The sequence below is a fragment of the Rhinatrema bivittatum genome, chromosome 9 (genome assembly GCF_901001135.1).
Source record: "Rhinatrema bivittatum chromosome 9, aRhiBiv1.1, whole genome shotgun sequence".
Taxonomy (NCBI): domain Eukaryota; kingdom Metazoa; phylum Chordata; class Amphibia; order Gymnophiona; family Rhinatrematidae; genus Rhinatrema; species Rhinatrema bivittatum.
Genome location: NC_042623.1, coordinates 243,422,182 through 243,441,709, shown reverse-complemented (window position 1 = coordinate 243,441,709; position 19,528 = coordinate 243,422,182).

Below are 19,528 nucleotides of genomic sequence, written 5' to 3'. Positions count from 1 at the left end.
TAAAATCATCCATTGTACCTGAAGACTGGAGGGTGGCCAATGTAACCCCAATATTTAAAAAGGGCTCCAGGGGCGACCTGGGAAACTATAGATCAGTGAGACTGACTTTGGTGTTGGGAAAAATAGTGGAAACTATTCTAAAGATCAAAATCACAGAGCATATAGAACGACATGATTTAATGGAACACATACAACATGGATTTACCCAAGGCAAGTCTTGCCTCACAAATCTGCTTGAATTTTTTGAAGGGGTTAATAAACATGTGGATAAAGGTGAACCGGTAGATGTAGTGTATTTGCATTTTCAGAAGGCATTTGACAAAGTCCCTCATGAGAGGCTTCTAAGAAAACTAAAAATTCATGGATACGAGGCGAGGAAACAGAGAGTAGGATTAAATGGTCAATTTTCTCAGTGGAAAAGGGTAAGCAGTGGAGTGCCTCAGGACCAGTGCTTTTCATTATATTTATAAATGTTCTGGAAAGGAATACGACGATGATACAAAATTATTCAGAGTAGTTAATCACTTACGGATTGTGATAAATTGCTGGAGGACCTTGTGAGACTGGAAGATTGGGCAACCAAATGGCAGATGAAATTTAATGTGGATAAGTGCAAGGTGATGCATATAAGGAAAAATTGCCATATTAGGAACTACCAGCCAGAAAAACAGATCTAGGCGTCCTAGTGGATAATATATTGAAATTATTGGCTCAGTGTGCTGCGGCAGTCAAAAAAGCAAACAGAATATTAGGAATTATTAGGAAGGGAATGGTGAATAAAATAGAAAATGTCATAATGCCTCTGTATTGCTCCATGGTGAGACCTCACCTTGAGTACTGTGTACAATTCTGGTCACCGCATCTCAAAAAAGATATAATTGTGATGGAGAAGGTACAGAGAAGGGCGACCAAAATGATAAAGGGAATGAACAGCTCCCCTCTGAGGAAAGACTAAAGAGGTTAGGGCTGTTCAGCTTGGAGAAGAGACGGCTAAGGGGGGATATGATAGAGGTCTTTAAGATCATGAGAGGTCTAGAACAGGTAAATGTGAATTGGTTATGTACTCTTTCAGAAGTGGAGTGCCCCCAAGTACTTCTACTATCCCTAAAATTGGAGGGATTTTTTTTGTGATTGAAGAAGTGGACAAATTATCCATTTCAAAAATATGTAAAGCCTATAAGAATTTGAATCAGGCAAATTCATGTGCCACTCTGACTTTTTCATGGACTAGAGATTTGTCTTTATTGCCTGCCCAAAACAAACTTGTAAAATGTTTTAAGCAGCTGAGGAACCTCACAATCAATAGATATTTGAGAGAAATGTATTTCAGATTTTTATGGACATGTACTTGACTCCAATTAGGGCTCATAAAGTGCATCTGACAAGTTTGGATCTTTGTCTGAAATGTCAGGGTGCCCCTGGATCTTTTTCTCATGTTCTTTTGGTCCTGACCTTTAATACAACAATTTTGGGAAAAAATTGCCAGCTTTCTTGGTCAATTAGTGGGTGCAATGGTTCCTTGCGAGGTTGAATTAGTATTATTTGATGATACTATATCTTTGTACAGTCAAAGTAAAGGTGGATGTTTATTGATTAGGAAGGGTTTTATGCTAGGGAAAAAAATCAGTTCTAACTGCGTTGAGAGGCTCAGAACCCCTGTCTTTTTGTATGGAGTGAACATAAGAACATAAGAAAATGCCATACTGGGTCAGACCAAGGGTCCATCAAGCCCAGCATCCTGTTTCCAACAGTGGCCAATCCAGGCCATGAATTCAGTTTCATTCTTTGATTCAAATGGAGAATGTGTGAGTCTCTCATCTTTCAAATGCAGAAAATTGTTCTTGATTACCTGAGACAGTTATAGTTAATGTTTATTCACAAAAGCCCTTGGCTGGATTTTGAATAAAGGACTTGGAAACCCTAGGTTTTCAGAAGGCGTTTGGCAAAGTCCCTCATGAGAGGCTTCTAAGAAAACTAAAAAGTCATGGGATAGGATACGATGTCCTTTCGTGGATTACAAACTGGTTAAAAGACAGGAAACAGAGAGTAGGATTAAATGGACAATTTTCTCAGTGGAAAAGGGTAAGCAGTGGAGTGCCCCAGGGATCTATACGTGGACCGGTGCTTTTCAATATATATAAATGATCTGGAAAGGAATACGACGAGTGAGGTTATCAAATTTGCAGACGATACAAAATTATCCAGAGTAGTTAAATCACAAGTGGATTTGATACATTACAGGAGGACCTTGCAAGACTGGAAGATTGTGCATTCAAATGGCAGATGAAATTTAATGTGGACAAGTGCAAGGTGTTGCATATAGGGAAAAATAACCCTTGCTGTAGTTACACGATGTTAGGTTCCATATTAGGAGCTACCACCCAGGAAAAAGATCTAGGCATCATAGTGGATAATACTTTGAAATTGTCGGCTCAAGTGTGCTGCAGCAGTCAAAAAAGCAAACAAAATGTTAGGAATTATTAGGAAGGGAATGGTTAATAAAATGGAAAATGTCATAATGCCTCTGTATCGCTCCATGGTGAGACCACACCTTGAATACTGTGTACTGGTTGCCGCATCTCAAAAAAGATATAGTTGCGATGGAGAAGGTACAGAGAAGGGCAACCAAAATGATAAAGGGGATGGAACAGCTCCCCTATGAGGAAAGGCTGAAGAGGTTAGGGCTGTTCAGCTTGGAGAAGAGAAGACTGAGGGGGGGATATGATAGAGATCGTTAAGATCATGAGAGGTCTTGAGCGAGTAGATGTGAATCAGTTATTTACACTTTCGAATAATAGAAGGACTAGGGGGCATTCCATGAAGTTAGCAAGTAGCACATTTAAGACTAATCGGAGAAAATTCTTTTTCACTCAATGCACAATAAAGCTCTGGAATTTGTTGCCAGAGGATGTGGTTAGTGCAGTTATTGTAACTGGGTTCAAAAAAGGTTTGGATAAGTTCTTGGAGAAGTCCATTTACTGTTATTAATCAAATTTACTTAGGGAATAGCCACTGCTATTAATTGCATCAGTAGCATGGGATCTTCTTGGTGCTTGGGTACTTGCCAGGTTCTTGTGGCCTGGATTGGCCTCTGTTGGAAACAGGATGCTGGGCTTGATGGACCCTTGGTCTGACCCAGGATGGCAATTTCTTATGGACACTGATTCAGTGGAAACATGAGGAGGCTGGAAGATAGACAAATAGACCATGGCTTAAATTATTATAATTTTTATTATGCTGTTCATGATTTTTACTACCCTATTTTAGATTTTGTTTTTTTAAGCTTCAGGAAAGTTTTTTTTTAATTTGAACAGAATCGCTGGAATTTTTGCCTCATTTTCAGTGTGTGCTTCACCACTCCTCCCCTGTGAGTATACACTGACAGTGAGAATGGTTTGGGGTTCTTGTGACTCTGCCAGAGACTGAGTTACCCACTTCTGCACCAGGGGCCCATTCATCCCTGCTGGATGAACCCTGGCATCCCAGGAGCTGTGCACAGTGTATTTGAATGAAAGAGAGGTCTGCCATGTGATACACAGCTCTGGGATGTGTGTGACCCCCACTAGGGATGTGCAGACCAAAAGTTTATGTTCATAAGTCCATAAGTCGAAAGGGGGGGTCAATTTCGGTCAATATGGACATATGGAGAATTCCATAAGTTGAGTCTATGTCCATACATGCACCGATTCCCTAAATAAAAATTTAAACCCCTCACCCTCCTTAATCCCCCCCCAAGACTTACCAAAACTCCCTGGTGGTCTAGCGGGGAGTCAGGACGCCATTTCTGAACTCCTTTGCGAGGAGCACGTGATGTCGGCGTCACGTCGGAGTGACGCGGACGTCACGTGATTCCCCGCGGGTTCGCTCCGGGACCCTCGTTGGACCCAAAAGGAACTTTTGGCCAGCTTGGGGGGGTCAGGAGTTCAGAAATGGCGTCCTGACTCCCCGCTAGACCACCAGGGAGTTTTGGTAAGTCTTGGGGTGGGATTAAGGAGGGTGAGGGGTTTAAATTTTTATTTAGGATCAACAATCGCGATTTCCAACGTATTCAACATAGCTATGTTGAATACGTTGGAAATCACTTTTTTTAAGTTAAAAAAAAAAAAAAGTTGCGTTTTACCTATAAGTTCAAAACGAATGCACACCCCTAACCCCCACCCCTTATGGCAGTGCGCCCCACCAAGAAGGAGGTTACTGATAGACATTCTCATCATTATCTAAGACCGACAGACAGTATGAGGGAATCACATGTACTTCTGTAGTGTTCTTGCTGTAAGAAAAAAGGTAAATTAACAGTAATTACAGTCTTAATGAGTTGCATAATGCTACGAGAATCCTAATTAATGCATTATGTTCCGAAACCAGCAGACAATAGACTTGCACTCAAATTACAGACTTGAACTTTGGGTCCCCCAGTGTTGAAACATGAGACATGGGTTGACAAAACATTTTTACCTTCCCCTCATAATCCCCCCCAAAATAAAACATTTTGACTTCACTGTTTATTTACTTGCTTACTGCTCACTGCTTGCTCAGTTTTCAATTTATCAGGTCCTGCTCCCTTGCAGCAGGGCTGATAAAAATCTGAAAGAAGGTGAAGCACATTTGTTTGCTTGGCACTTGGCCAAGTGAGCCACAGGGAGGCTATGAAAAAGCACAGAATTGGAAACAGGCTGAAACACTGGGCAGAATCAAAAGGCTGTACACGATCTGGGGAAGCTGCAGGAAAACAAATGATTAGTGTTACTGTCTTATAAATATGTAAGCTGAAGCTTTTTCTAGAGTACATGGGGGGCGACATACTATCAAAAATAATCCGTAGCAAATAGGTTTATGTTGTTTACGCAAGCCATCTGCCTGGGTTATATGGATGAATGTTTGCAAGGACATGAAATGATGAGGGGAACTGCATTATCTAAATGCTAGGGATGGGAAGAGGGAAAAATTTCATTCTGTTTTTCATTTTGTTTTCGGGGGGAGCTTTTCAAATGAATTTCATATTGTGTAATGTTTATTTCATTTCTTTAGTTTAAAAAAACCCAAAATAAACAGAAAAATAAAAACAGGGCCTCCTGAGGCCTCTCATGCCTCCCCATCTATCTCTCCCACCCGGAAAAATGTTGGGGCTAAGATTCTCCCTGGCCCCCACTAACCCGATCCTGGGGGGATCCGCAGACAAGGCCTACGCCCTGGCCCAAGCTGGGGCCTTGCGTAGAGCCTAGGCAGAGGTTGCAGTGACCTACTGCGGCCTAGGCCTACACAAGGCCAAGATTTCAGCCTGGGCCTAAGTGTCAGGACCAGGTCTCAAATACTGAGCCCCACGCCTAGGCCCGGGCCGAAGCCTTGGCCTTGTGTAGGCCTACGTATGTCACTGTGACCTCGACCTAGGCCCTATGCAAGGCTCAGGCTTGGACCCGAAACATGGGCCTTGGCCTAGGCCAGAGCCTGGGCTGAGGTCCAGCCCACTGGTTGGGTCCCAATGCCAGGGCCTGGTCTGGAAGTCAGGTCCCAATGCCTAGGCCTGGGCCTAGACCTAACATCAGTGCCCAGCCTAGAGGCCAGATCCTGACATGTGGGGATCAGGCACAGGCCAGGAAACCAGGCCTTGGAGGTCCATTTCAGCATCTTCTTTCTTCTTGTCTTCTTTGTAAACTGACACCATCTGCTGGGGGTCATGCCAAAGTTAACTCTGGTGCAATCTCCCCAGTGGAGGGCACCATTTTGATGTATGGAGGTTCATGAAAAAGACAAGAAGAAAGAAGATGCTGGAAGAATATCTGATGCCTTGGCTTTGGGCCTGGGCCTGGGCTTGACTCTGGGTTGGGACCTGGCCTCCAGACCGATCCCTGGCCTCTGGCCTGGGCTTGGGTCTGGGCCAAAACTAAAGACCTGAGAAGGCAAAAGCTGAGGCTGATGGGACAGGCTGAAGACTGAAGTGGAACTGAAGACTGCAACAGGTTGAAGACTGGAGCAGGCTGACAGCTTGAGCAAGACTGGGTACTGGAATCAGGTCGAGACAGGAACCAGGAGACTTTACTGAGGTGATGCTGGAGCATTTGAAGAACCCTTTCATAGGGCAAGTGGCAATGACCTCATCCAAGGGTGTGGTGGGCTTTTCCCACTGCGGGCTTTTTAAAAGAAGCTGTGTCACATGCATGCATCTAGGAAGCAGAAGAGGAATGGTGTCATCTGCCATTTGTAGGAGCATTTCCTTGCCACAGGGAGTGGCAGCGTTGGGCTGGCATCATCGGGGTAAGGGAAGCTGCTCGTAGGGCTGTCCTGCGAGCAGTAAGCATAACACTCGATCCTCTCAGTTTCCCTATCTAATTTCTCATGGACTCAGGTTCTGGAAGAAATTCATTATGAAAGAGCTTGTAAATGAACTCCGTATTCCTACCTTCCTGAGGGAATCACCCTTAATAATCTCATCCATTAACAGAGACCACCATCCTCACCAGATTTCGCTGGCAACCACCCCTCTGACCCTGATGAAGGGTCTCCTTCACCAGGAACAGATAAGCCTATATGTCGTTGCCAAGGCCATCCACCCTATTGTCCTCGATTTACCTTAGCTGCAGAAGCATTGTCCTCAAATTGATTTGGCCACCCTCCAGCTTACCCGATGGGGTCAACAGTATGAGGGGGCATGGCTAGAGCATGTTGAACCTCTGCTCCTCCTGACCCAATCCACGATCCTTCTGAGCCACCTTTCTCAATAAACCAACTTTGAGGAATGTTTTTTCCAAGAGGAAAGCTAAGGCTCTACCGCCTCACCAATCACATGACTATGAACATAAGAACATAAGAAATTGCCATGCTGGGTCAGACCAAGGGTCCATCAAGCCCAGTATCCTGTTTCCAACAGAGGCCAAACCAGGCCACAAGAACCTGGCAATTACCCAAAAACTAAGAAGATCCCATGCTACTGATGCAATTAATAGCAGTGGCTATTCCCTAAGTAAACTTGATTAATAGCCATTAATGGACTTCTCCTCCAAGAACTTATCCAAACTTTTTTGAACCCAGCTACACTAACTGCACTAACCACATCATCTGGCAACAAATTCCAGAGCTTTATTGTGTGTTGAGTGAGAAAGAATTTTCTCCGATTAGTCTTAAATGTGCCTCTTGCTAACTTCATGGAATGCCCCCTTCTATTATTCGAAAGGGTAAATAACCGATTCACATCTATTCATTCAAGACCTCTCACGATCCGTTCAAGATCTTTCTTCCGGACACCAAGTCCGCGCACAGAAGGGTCTATCCTTTGTCGCTCCTTGAAACCCGAGCAATGTCAGATTACATCTGGGACAATCTGGAGCAAGGCTTTATCCAGCTTTCCTCCTCTCTGCAGGCTGGTTTTGTCTTCATGGCCAAGAAAGATGGCACACTCTGTCCATGTATTGATTGCTGTGGGCTAAACACCATCACCAAAAAGGACAGCTACCCATTGCCATTGATTTCAGAACTTTTCGATCGCCTCCAAAGAGCAAGGATCTTTATAAAACTAAACCTCAGGAGATCTTACAGCTTAGTCCATATCAAAACCAGCGATGAGTAGAAAATTGCATTTAATACATGTTGATAAGTATTATGAATATTTAGTTATGCTCTTCAGCTTGTGTAATGCACTGAAGTCTCCCAAATGATGGTAAATGAGATTTTTTGAGACCAACTTTATACCTGTGTCATTGTTTACCTCAATGACATACTAATGTTTTCTCAGGATCTCTACACCCATAGGCAACATGTATTTACAGTCCTACAGCTTCTGCGAGAAAACAACCTGTTCGCCCAAGCTGGAAAAATGCTTATTTGAAAAGGAAAAACTCCCTTTCCTGAGGCACATTGTCTCATGGGATTGATTCCACATGGATCCCGAGAAAGTAAAAGTTATCCAAGACTGGTCTTGTTTAGTGGGGCTTTGAGCGCTATAAAGATTCTGGAATTCACCAGTTATTATCACCAATGTATCCCAAATTTCTCCATGGTAGCAGCGCCTCGTACAGCCCTCACTGAAAGGGTGCCAATACTAAAGACTGGTCCCCCGGAAGCCATTGGAGCCTTCCACAAACTCAAGGACACTTTCTTGAAAAAAACCTTATCTCCATCACCTGGACCCTACACGTCCATTTATCTTTGAAGTAGATGCCTCCACATTGGGGGTAGTCACAGTTCTAAAACAATACTCACCCAAGGGAATTCTTAATCATTATTTGTTTTTCTCAAAGAAATTTTCTCCTGCAGAGCGTAACTATGGCAACGGAAACATGAAACTCCTAGCCATCAAGCTGGCTCTTGAAGATTGACTCCATCTACTCGAAGACACCCAACACGATATCACAATTTATACGGATCACAAAAATCTCAAATATCTTCACCATGCTCAGCAGTTGAATGCAAGGCAGGCTCATTCGTCCCTATTCTTTGCCTGCTTCAACTTCAAACTATGAACATAAGAACAAGAAATTGCCATGCTGGGTCAGACCAAGGGTCCATCAAGCCCAGTATCCTGTTTCCAACAGAGGCCAAACCAGGCCACAAGAACCTGACAATTACCCAAACACTAAGAAGATCCCATGCTACTGATGCAATTAATAGCAGTGGCTATTCCTAAGTAAACTTGATTAATAGCAGTTAATGGACTTCTCCTCCAAGAACTTATCCAAACCTTTTTTGAACCCAGCTACACTAACTGCACTAACCACATCCTCTGGCATGCATTGAGTGAAAAAGAATCTTCTCCGATTAGTCTTAAATGGAGAAATTACTTACCTGATAATTTTGTTTTCCTTAGTGTAGACAGATGGACTCAGGACCAATGGGTATAGAGCACTCACGATAATATCATCCAGCTCTCAAGAATCTACAGGTGGATGCACTTTCCCTCTCTTCCAAACTGAAGACATCCCAGAGCCTCCCAGGAATATTATTGACCCCACCAAGATCCTACTGATTGCTTCCATGAATGTCCCTCCAGGGAAGGTGGTCATTCCTTCCTGTCTATATGAAAAGGTATTAGAAAGGCGTCATGGCTCTCATGTCTCAGGTCACCTTGCACAGGCTTGAAATCTTACAGTGCTTCAGCAAAACTACTGGTAGCCTCAAATGAAGTAAGATGTCAAGGCCTACATTGATTCATGCCCTATCTGTGCACAGCAGAAAACTCTGCATGGCTGACCCTGGGGGTTGTTACAGCCATAGCCAGCCCCAGGTAACACTTTAACCACTTGCCATGGACTTCAACGTGAACCTCCCATTCTCAGGCAACGCTATTGTGATCTGGGTGGTCATCGATTGCTTCTCAAAAAATGGCTCACTTTGTGCCACTTTTGGGCCTCCGGTTTGCCCCAGAATTAGCGTGGCTTTTCACACTCCACATGTTTCATCTACATGGCTTTCCCAAGCACATCCTATCAGACTGAGGCATGCAATTCACCACAAAATACTGGTGCTCACTATGTAAAATATTTGGCATTACACTGGATTTCACTATGGCATACCACCTGTAAGGAAATGAACAGGCTGAGCACAACAATGACACACTCAAAACTTTCTTTTGTGCCTATGTCAACGAATGCCAGGACAATTGGGACACTCTCTTCCCTTGGGCAGAGTTCTCACACAATACCTATGTCAATGCTGTCACCAGGGCTTCCCCATTCCAGCTAATCTATAGGAAACAGCCATTACCTTCTCTATGCCTACCCATGATAATATATTCACCATATATTACCCCTGAAATTACCCCTGTTTGATGTAATTCTAACCTTTGGTTCTATGTAAACCGATGCGATATGTCTTTCATGAACGTCGGTATAGAAAAGCTTTAAATAAATTAAATAAATAAATAAATATATCCCATTATCCACCCAGGAACTACATGAGCTTTGTTTATGAACCAATGCCCTCATTCAGAAGGCTCAAACAGGGCAAAGAAAACCACGGATTCCCACAGAAGACCAGCCCCATAATTCCAAGTGGGCAAATAAATGTGGCTGAGCACTCGACATTCATTTGAGAGTGCCTTCCATGTGTCTGGCTCCCCGCTAAATTAGTCCTTTTACAATACTTTGCCAAGTAGGACTTGTGATATATAAGCTGATGCTGCCACCAACACTGAAGATACACAACAATTTCCACGTGTCCTTTCTCAAACCCTTGACCCTTGACCCTCACCTGACTCTCTAGGGTACCACCTGAGCCACAAGAAGTGACCAGTGAAGACAACACCATCTACAAAGTTAAAGAAATCCTAGACTCATGTTGAAGAGGCAAAAGGGTTGAGTACCTTCTTTCATGAAAAGGATACAGTCTGGAGGAAAATTCATGGGAGCTAGCATCCAACATCTTAGATCGCAACCTATTAAAGGACTTCCACTCACAACTTCCCAAGAAACCATGAGCCTCAGGGGGAGTGGTGGTGTAAGATTGGGGTACTGTTGCACTTGGTGGTCCACGGGGGAGTCCTGTATAACACCGCACTTTCCTCTCAGGCTGGGTAAACATACTCATTCCCCAACGCTGCCAGGCTGCTCTTCTCTGTGATGTAGTGGTAAGCCATGCTGCCGACTCTCATGGCAGAATGCCACCAATGCCACCTGCACTTCCTAGGGTGCGCATGTCCTGACCTTCATTGCTTTAAAAGGCCTATGGCGGGAAAGGCGCCTTCTGATGACATCACTTGGCATGGTCTATAAAAGGCCTCTGTAGATATCCTTCCAGTGCCTCAGCAACAGGTATCCTACAGTCTGTAGTATGAATTGCTTCAGCATCTTCCCAGTGTTCCCAGGTTCCTATCTTCAGTTTCTGGTGTTCTCCATGTCTTCAGTTCTTGTGGTCTTCATCTCATCTGTCTGTCCCCATGGTTAGTCTTTAGTTTTTTTGCCTTCATAAGAACATAAGAACATAAGAAATTGCCATGCTGGGTCAGACCAAGGGTCCATCAAGCCCAGCATCCTGTTTCTAACAGAGGCCAAAACCAGGCCACAAGAACCTGGCAATTACCCAAACACTGAGAAGATCCCATGCTACTGATGCAATTAATAGCAGTGGCAATTCCCTAAGTATAATTGATTAATAGCCATTAATGGACTTCTCCTCCAAGAACTTATCCAAACCTTTTTTGAACCCAGCTACACTAACTGCACTAACCACCTCCTCTGGCAACAAATTCCAGAGCTTTATTGTGCATTGAGTGAAAAAGAATTTTCTCCGATTAGTCTTAAATGTGTTACTTGCTAACTTCATGGAATTCCCCCTAGTCCTTCTATTATTCAAAAGTGTAAATAACCGAGTCACATCTACTCATTTAAGACCTCTCACGATCTTAAAGACCTCTATCATATCCCCCTCAGCCATCTTTTCTCCAAGCTGAACAGCACTAACCTCTTCAGCCTTTCCTCATAGGGGAGCTGTTTCATCCCCTTTATCATTTTGGTTGCCCTTCTCTGTACCTTCTCCATTGCAACTATATCTTTTTTGAGATGAGATGAGTGTTCCTTGCCTTTTGTGTTGCTCCTCACCCTCCTGCCCAGCCCATTTGTCTTGCTTTTCCCCTTGCATGGATCCCCGGCTTCGATCTTGGCTTGCTTCACGGACTCCTCTTGTTTGCCACCTGCCCTGACTCTAACCTGTCTTCAACTGCACCTGTTCACTTTAACCACATCCAAGGATCTTCAACTCTTTGGCAAAGGTCCCACGTAAGACCTGCTGGCCCCTGCAGCCAAGGGCTCAACATAAAGGGAACGTGGGCTGGTGTAGGCAATGCTCCAGTTGGACCTCTGCCTTATCCAGTTCCTCCTGCCAATGGTGGGGACCAGCAGGCCGCCTCCTTGCAGGTTCAGCCAACTCCACCTCGGTCCAAGGGTCCACGCCACTATTGATATTTTAAGCAATCGATCTAGCACTCCTGCTTTAAATAAACTAGTTAATAAATCCATTCTTTAATGATAATAAATCATTAAAGACCCAAATCAGTTATTTTTGCTCCCTGTGCAATTTATTGTGTTTTCCAGCATGGGTTCTGTAAGTGATGAAATAATGAAAAACCTTAAATTTAATGTCCTTTCCCAGCTTGCTGTGTGATATATCATGATGGGCAGAAAAGGTATTAGAGGCATTCATGCGTGCATTTTATTTGTTTGCTTATTTCAGCAGTCAGATACCACCCTATACACCAGAGCACCATCCAAAATTTACATAAGACAGTGGTGCATAGCTCTTGAATTCAATAAAGTGTACTCCACAGTTTTATTGAATTAATAAATTCATTCTTTACTCATCCTGTTCCACCTTACTTGGATACTGTGAAATACAAATTAAAACACTGGAAAAGAAAATATATATGATAAATTTGAAATTACAGAATGTCTACTTTGTCAGGACAATAAGAATATTTTCAGCAAAGCAAGTTTCACGGTCCTTGCTTAAAAAAGATTGCTAAATCTACAGACTAATACAAGGCAGCTTCACCTTAATGTACTGGTTTTCATAAAAGAAATTGATACAAGAATGGTTTTGTTACTAAAGAAATTTACATATTAAAGTGATGCTGATCTTTTATTTACAATCCATGCATAGAAAAAGTTGTGTTTATATATGCTTCCTCAATAGTACATGCTAGGTTTGCATTGTACGACAGAGTTCACTATTCTTAGGATAGTGAACTGAGCCCCTGGGTACTAAAGATCATTGGCTAGGGGAGTGGGCCTTTGGGTATTGCCCTATTGTCCGACTGGTCAGTCTGCCCCTGCAAAGGAGTTATGCACATAAAAGTAGTATATATTGTAGTAATTTCCAAAAACTCATTTACGCATGTAAATCCTTTTGAAAATTACCTCCAAAAGATATATGTGGCTAACTTTTGGAGTCAGCCAGACAAAAACTATCTGAATATTTTCCCCGTTAAGTCTGGTCAGAAAAAATACCTGCCCTAAATATATTTGAATAACTTTTTCCAGATAACTTTAGCTGAGTGTATTCAGCAGAACGCTTATTTGAGTAATTTTACCCAGAAAATTGTCTCACTCACTGGCTTGCTGAATATTGACTTAATTGTAGATGATGGCAGATTAAGACCAATAGGCCTATCCAGTCTGCCTAGCTGAGATTCTTCCTCTCTGCTTTTTTTTTTTTCACTACTTTGGGTAGATGAAGATATAAATTTCCATACTTAAACTAACACCAGTTCCTCCCATGTCTTTTTTACCCTCTTCCTACCACTGTCCTCCATTATCTGCCTAAGTATGTCCAGATTCTATTACAGTGCTGGCCTCCATCACTTCCTCTGGGGAGTTACTTCAGCCTTCGTCATCTTCCTCTTTGATTTCTTACGAGCAAGTCTTAATCAACGGCCGAGCCCCCTTCCATGTCTTACCACCAAGTTTTGTAATAATTGAATCCATACAGCCACCAACATTTCTAAACCTATTGTCCAATAGGGGTGTGCATTCGGTCCCTACGTATTGGCAATCCGCAACGGATGTTGCCATATTCATTGTATTCGTGGGGAAGCGAAACGTATTGCGATTCCCCACGAATACACGAATCTTCGCCGAATTATTCGGCCACCTAAATAAATCAATTTAAACAAATCCCCCCCCCTCCTGACCCCCCAAGACTTACCAAAACTCCCTGGTGGTCCAGCGGGGGGTCCAGGAACCATCCCCCGCACTCTCACACCCTCGGTGCCGGTTTCATCATGGCGCCGATAACCTTTGACCTACTATGTTACAGGGGCTACCGGTGCCATTGGCCAGCCCCTGTCACATGGCCATCGGCACCATCTTGTGCTCCTACCATGTGACAGGGGCTGACCAATGGCACCGGTAGCCCCTGTGACATAGTATGGGTAAAGGCTATCAGCGCCATTTTGATTACTGGCAGCCGATGGCCCGAGGGCAGGAGATTGCTCTGGGACCCCCGTTGTACCCCCAGGGACTTTTGGCCAGCTTGGGGGGCCTTCTGACCCCCACAAGACTTGCCAAAAGTCCAGCGGAGGTCCGGGAGCGACCTACTGCACTCCGGCCGTCGGATGCCAGTACTCAAAATGGCGCCGATAGCCTTTGCCCTCACTATGTCACAGGGGCTACCGGTGCCATTGGTCAGCTACTGTCACATGGTAGGAGCACAAGATGGCGCTGATGGCCATGTGACAGGGGCTGACCAATGGCACCGGTAGCCCCTGTGACATAGTAGGTCAAAGGCTATCGGCGCCATGATGAAACCGGCACCGAGGGTGTGAGAGTGCAGGGGATGGCTCCTGGACCCCCCGCTGGACCACCAGGGAGTTTTGATAAGTCTTGGGGGGGGGGGGGTCAGGAGGGTGGGGGTTGTAGTTAATTTTAATTTTAGCTGGGACACGAATAGAAATCGCCGTATTAACGCATCGGGGCGCCATACGGCCGAATGCAACATATCTGCTCCCCGACGAATCTGAATCCCGAATGCAACATATGGCGTCCCTCTGCACATCCCTATTGTCCAAAAATATCCTGTCTCACCATGCTCATTGATGGTTTGGTTGTAACCATGGTCGCTGTGTGCAGGTTACTCCAAGCTTCTTAGAAGCCATATACAACTCTACCACTGTTATTAGGGTTGGAACCACCAGTCCATGCTGGTTCCTCCGGCCTTCTTTAATGCCTTATACAGACTGCCAGTATGGCGCCGATCGCCTTTGCCCTTACTATGTCACAGGGAGCGACCGTCGCTCCCTGTGACATAGTGAGGTCAAAGGCGATCGGCGCCATTTTGAAACTCCAGCACCGGCACCGAGGGTATGATTGAAGGGATGGCTCCCGGACCCCCCGCTAGACCACCAGGTACATGTAAAAGGTTTTTGGGGGGGTCGGGAGGGTGGGAGAAGCAAAGGGGTAATTTGTAAAGGGTCGGGATGGGGTTTTTTTATCGGGCCATCGGCGCCATTTTTATCAGTGGTAGCCAAAATGGCGCCGATGGCCCGAGAGCGGGAGATCGTGCCGGGACCCCCCCCCCCCCCCCACTGGACCACCAGGTAACTTAACATTTTGGGAGGGTGGGGGAGGGTAAGGAATTGGTTTTAAAGGGTTGGGGTGGGTTTAGGGGTTGTTTTGGTGTGCCGGTTTTCCCGCCCTCCCCCAAATAATTCCCATGCCCTATTTAACGATACAATACAAATGCCCCTGATGATAAATCGGGGGCATTTGTATTGTATTGTGCACTCTAACGATTTAGAACGATTCTAAAATTATCTGACGATAATTTTAATCGTTCAAAAACGATTCACATCCCTACTGTTTAGTGTTCTAGCTGTTGGAGAATTAATTGAGTATTCTTTACTGCAGTTAAAATGGATCATTCTTTTAACATTCATGTGGACATTATACTACATAGCATAGATGTTTCATGTTGACTGAACAGTAATTAGGCTATAATTAGTGGATGCACAGTGTTTGCTACTTAACCGTCAGGCCATCATTTCTTTCCAAGGAAAACAAACATAGGCACAGACCCCAGTTTCCTGTGGCAACTTGGAGCTAGATTCTGTGGTAAAAGGTAAACATTTCTGCAGTACATTTACACACATCCGCATCATTTTGCATATTAAATCATATAAATAAGCATAGTAGAAATGTCATAGTTTTCCCACCTGCTTGTGTGTATATATAATTAATTTTGTTCTTTGGGGAAAGGGGATTATGGCTGGAGGAATCTTGAAGATGGGAAGAAGAGGAGACCTCAGGAATGGAGAAGAGGAGACCACAAGGATGAGGGTGAGAAGGGTGAAAAGGAGACAGATCAGGAATGGTGAGAGGAAAAGGCAGGAGGCCTGAGGATGGGGGAGAAGATGCTAATATACACATATGCACCATCTCCCAGCCCTTCTGTCACACGCACAGCACCCCATCAGCCCCTCTTTCATACACCCCCCTACCCTCACACACATATTACGAATGGACAAGGAATAGCACTTCTATTCATGTCCTTCCTCTCTGCTGCCAGTGCTGGGCTGCTAGCTTGGAAATGGGGAATCAACCAGTGAAGGGGGGGGGGGGGGGCATTGCAAATGCCCACATAGGATGTTTCCCTCTTAAACTCATAAAGGTAGATTTTAAAAGCCTTGCATGCACAAAAATAGCCATTTATGCCTGTAATTGAGTAACATGCACATGCCACTTCTCCTTCTAAGAGAGAGAGAGAGAGAAAGAGAGAGAGAGAGCCTCTTTATAGGACTCAGTCTGATACTCCTATATATGCACCATTGTAAGGGGGCATTTTGATTCGGGGTGAATTTTCGGGAGGTGGGTTGGGGCTAGGGGAGTATCAGAGGAATCCACTGTAAAACTGACTTCATTTTTGACCTTATAAGTGATGAAAAGGAGCTGATTTATGCAATGCAGGTTACGAGTATTTTACATGAGAAATCTGATATATTAATACTGAAAAAATATGTGCTTTCGTTTATTAGTGATCATACTATAGGGTCTATGTGTAACCCCCCTCTTGGTTTATGGACCAAATTCAGGGGCCACACAGTCCCCAGGGCCAATCCCAATGTCCTAGATCTCTCACATTTTTTCTCTTCTAAAGCAGAGTTAGCCACTGGGGTGCCAGGGTTCTGCGGGTGGCCCTCAGTGCAGGGGGTAGGCGGGAGATCAAAAAAACACAATTGATCACTCTCAAACACCTTTCAATCACAGAGGGTACTCACACAGAAAAACAGTCTCAATGAGCTGAATCCCTTGGAGAAACACAGTTGTCAGTCCAGAGGTGGTGTTCAACAACAAAAAAACCAAAAAGTTTACTTCAGCTGAAAAAACTGAATCCATACCAAAATGGAAAAGATCATTAACATAAAAAGCGAAATAACTCCAAGGGTTGCAGTTTCTTTGTCCATAGTGCACCTCCTCCTCTGCTCTAATTCAATGTCCAATGTGCCCTCCCCTTAAAGGGTGGAAAAATTCTCATTTCTCACAATCATAGGCAGGAGGCAAAAATGGAAAAAAATCTCCTTATTCCAAAAACTGGGTACAAAACGTCTTCTGAGCCAGCAGTCTCTGTCCCCACTGTCAACAGGTTGCAGGAGCAAAGTAACAGGGCGATCCAACCCTTCTACCAAGGGCGTACTGACCCTACTGTTAGATCAAAAATCTCACAAAAAAATATCACTTTCTCCTCAAAACTCCTCAGCCATGAGGCCTACCCGGATCACTCCTCAAAAATGTACCTTCTTCAACTTCAGTTCCTCAGTCAAAATGGGTTTTCCTCAAGAGCTTGCTCTGAGCATGTTTACCCAGGATATAAAGGGCAAGACCCATCCCAAAAAAGGGGAAAGAACAAAAATGCAAAAATCCCTAAAGATGTTACCAGGGAAAATTTAGTGAGGGCGAGAAGCCACCATCACAAATGTACTGAACCACTTTAGAAGCAACAGGATAATGCATATTACCAGACAGTAGGGGTGTGCATTCGTTTCCAACGTATTGGTACTCCGCAACAATTAGGGACATATTCGTTGAATTCGTGGGGAAGCGAAACATATCGCGATTCCCCACGGATACAACGAATCTTCACCGAACTATTCGGCCGTCTAAAGGAGCGAATTTAAACAAACCCCCCCACCCTCCTGACCCCCCCAAGACTTACCAAAACTCCCTGGTGGTCCAGCAGGGGGTCCAGGAGCGATCTCCTGCACTTGGGCCATCAGCTGCCAGTAATCAAAATGGCGCCGATAGCCTTTGTCTTTACAGGGGCCTTACAGGGGGTGACCTTACTGTGTCACAGTAGCCCCTGTGACACAGTAAGGTCAAAGGCTATCGGCGCCATTTTGAATACTGGCAGCCGACGGCCCGAGTGCAGGAGGTCGCTCCCGGACCCCCTGCTGGACCAGCAGGGAGTTTTGGTAAGTCTTGGGGGGGGGGGTCAGAACGGTGGGGGGTTGTAGTTAATGCAATTTTAGCCGGGAAATGAATAAGAATGAATGCATGAACGTATCGGAGGCCCCCATTGCCGAATGCAACGTATCTGCCCCCTGACGAATACGAATATTGAATGCAACATATGCCGTCCCTCTGCACATCCCTACCAGACAGTAGTAACATGGGCAATCCATCAGGTTTTAAATCCCAATGTACAAACAGAACAACATGCAAATTGTGATGGTGTAATAATGACTGAGTTACTAAACACATTCGTTGTAACACTGCTGTATTCTGTGTTGTCCCCATCAGCTTCATTAATCATCCTTGAGAAATGTGGCTGGAGGTTGCAGGATGCAGGATACCTGACATGGTGGGTGGGGGGAGGAAGCCTTGTCTTCCCTACCCCCACCAAAAGCAGGACACTAGACTGAGCCCATCAGAAAAAGTTCTGGGGGTAATGGCAGTGGTAGTGAGGGTAACTGGCTTCCTTTCCATCCCTGTAAACCCCCACAGTTGCACTTACCAACTCCCCTAGGCTCCAGTGACGTTTTCGCCAGCAGGAGAAGGCTGGTGTTCCTGCTTCAGGCAAGGTGTAAAACCCTCAATATGACCCCAGCTCACCTTGCATCATACTGTAAACCTCACATGCTTGTCAGTGATCAGTACTATAGAAATATGAGGTCAGGTAGGCTTCATGCCTGCCCGGCCGTTGTAATATGGTGCCAGGCTCGCTTATGCAAGCCTGGCATGTCCAGTTCCAGAGGGGGGGGGAGTTGTGGGTGGCCGGCCAGCAGTTTGGGGTCTTTGAGCCACTGAATCTGGTTGCCGGGCTCCTGGTTTTGCGCCACCTAGGTGGGTCCTTCCAGGTTCCCCCAGCAAGGGTCCTCCCGGGGCTCTGGGGTCTACTTTGGCCCCGGGTTCTGGAGCAGAGTGTGGGTGGCGGTGTGCTGGTGGGGGCCCAGGTCATGGTTGAGGTCTGGGGGACAATTGGGGACCTTATTTTTCTTGAGTGGGATGAGGGTCCCTCGCCGCCATGGTACAGGTGCCCTCCAGAATAGTTCCCTGCCCCTTCAGTGCCCCCTTGGGGTGCCAATACCAGTCCGTGGCAGGGAGCCCCAGCTCCCGCCTCTTCGGGCAGGGGTCCTTGGGGATGGAGTTATTTCTTCGAGGGATCGCGGGTAAGGTTGTCTGGTTTTGGGTCTTCTGGGCCTGTGGCTGCTGCTCCTTCTTTCTATCCGCAGGTTCCTCCAGAAGGGGAGTCGGTTGACGGTCCTGGACCTTCATGTCGCGAGGAGTGGCAGAATGATCCTGTATCTGCTGCTACCAATGAATCCAGCTCAGTGGGTTCGTCTTCTGGTGTGAGTGGTCCTATCAGCGGACAGAATTCAACCAGCTCCGTAGTTCCAGCTTCTGTGGCGACCAGTCCTGCCAGTGGTCATATAGATGAGTTACCGGCTCCTGGTGGGGATGTCATGGTACCGGCCGCTGGTGCAAGTGATTCAAATACTGCATCACAGGTAGGGGCTCTTGAGCTCCTGGCCTCTAGTTCCATGGCTCCCAAGAAGTGGAAAAAGTCTTGGCACAAGAAGAAGCGCTCCCGTTCCAGCTGTTCCCGTTCTTCTTCT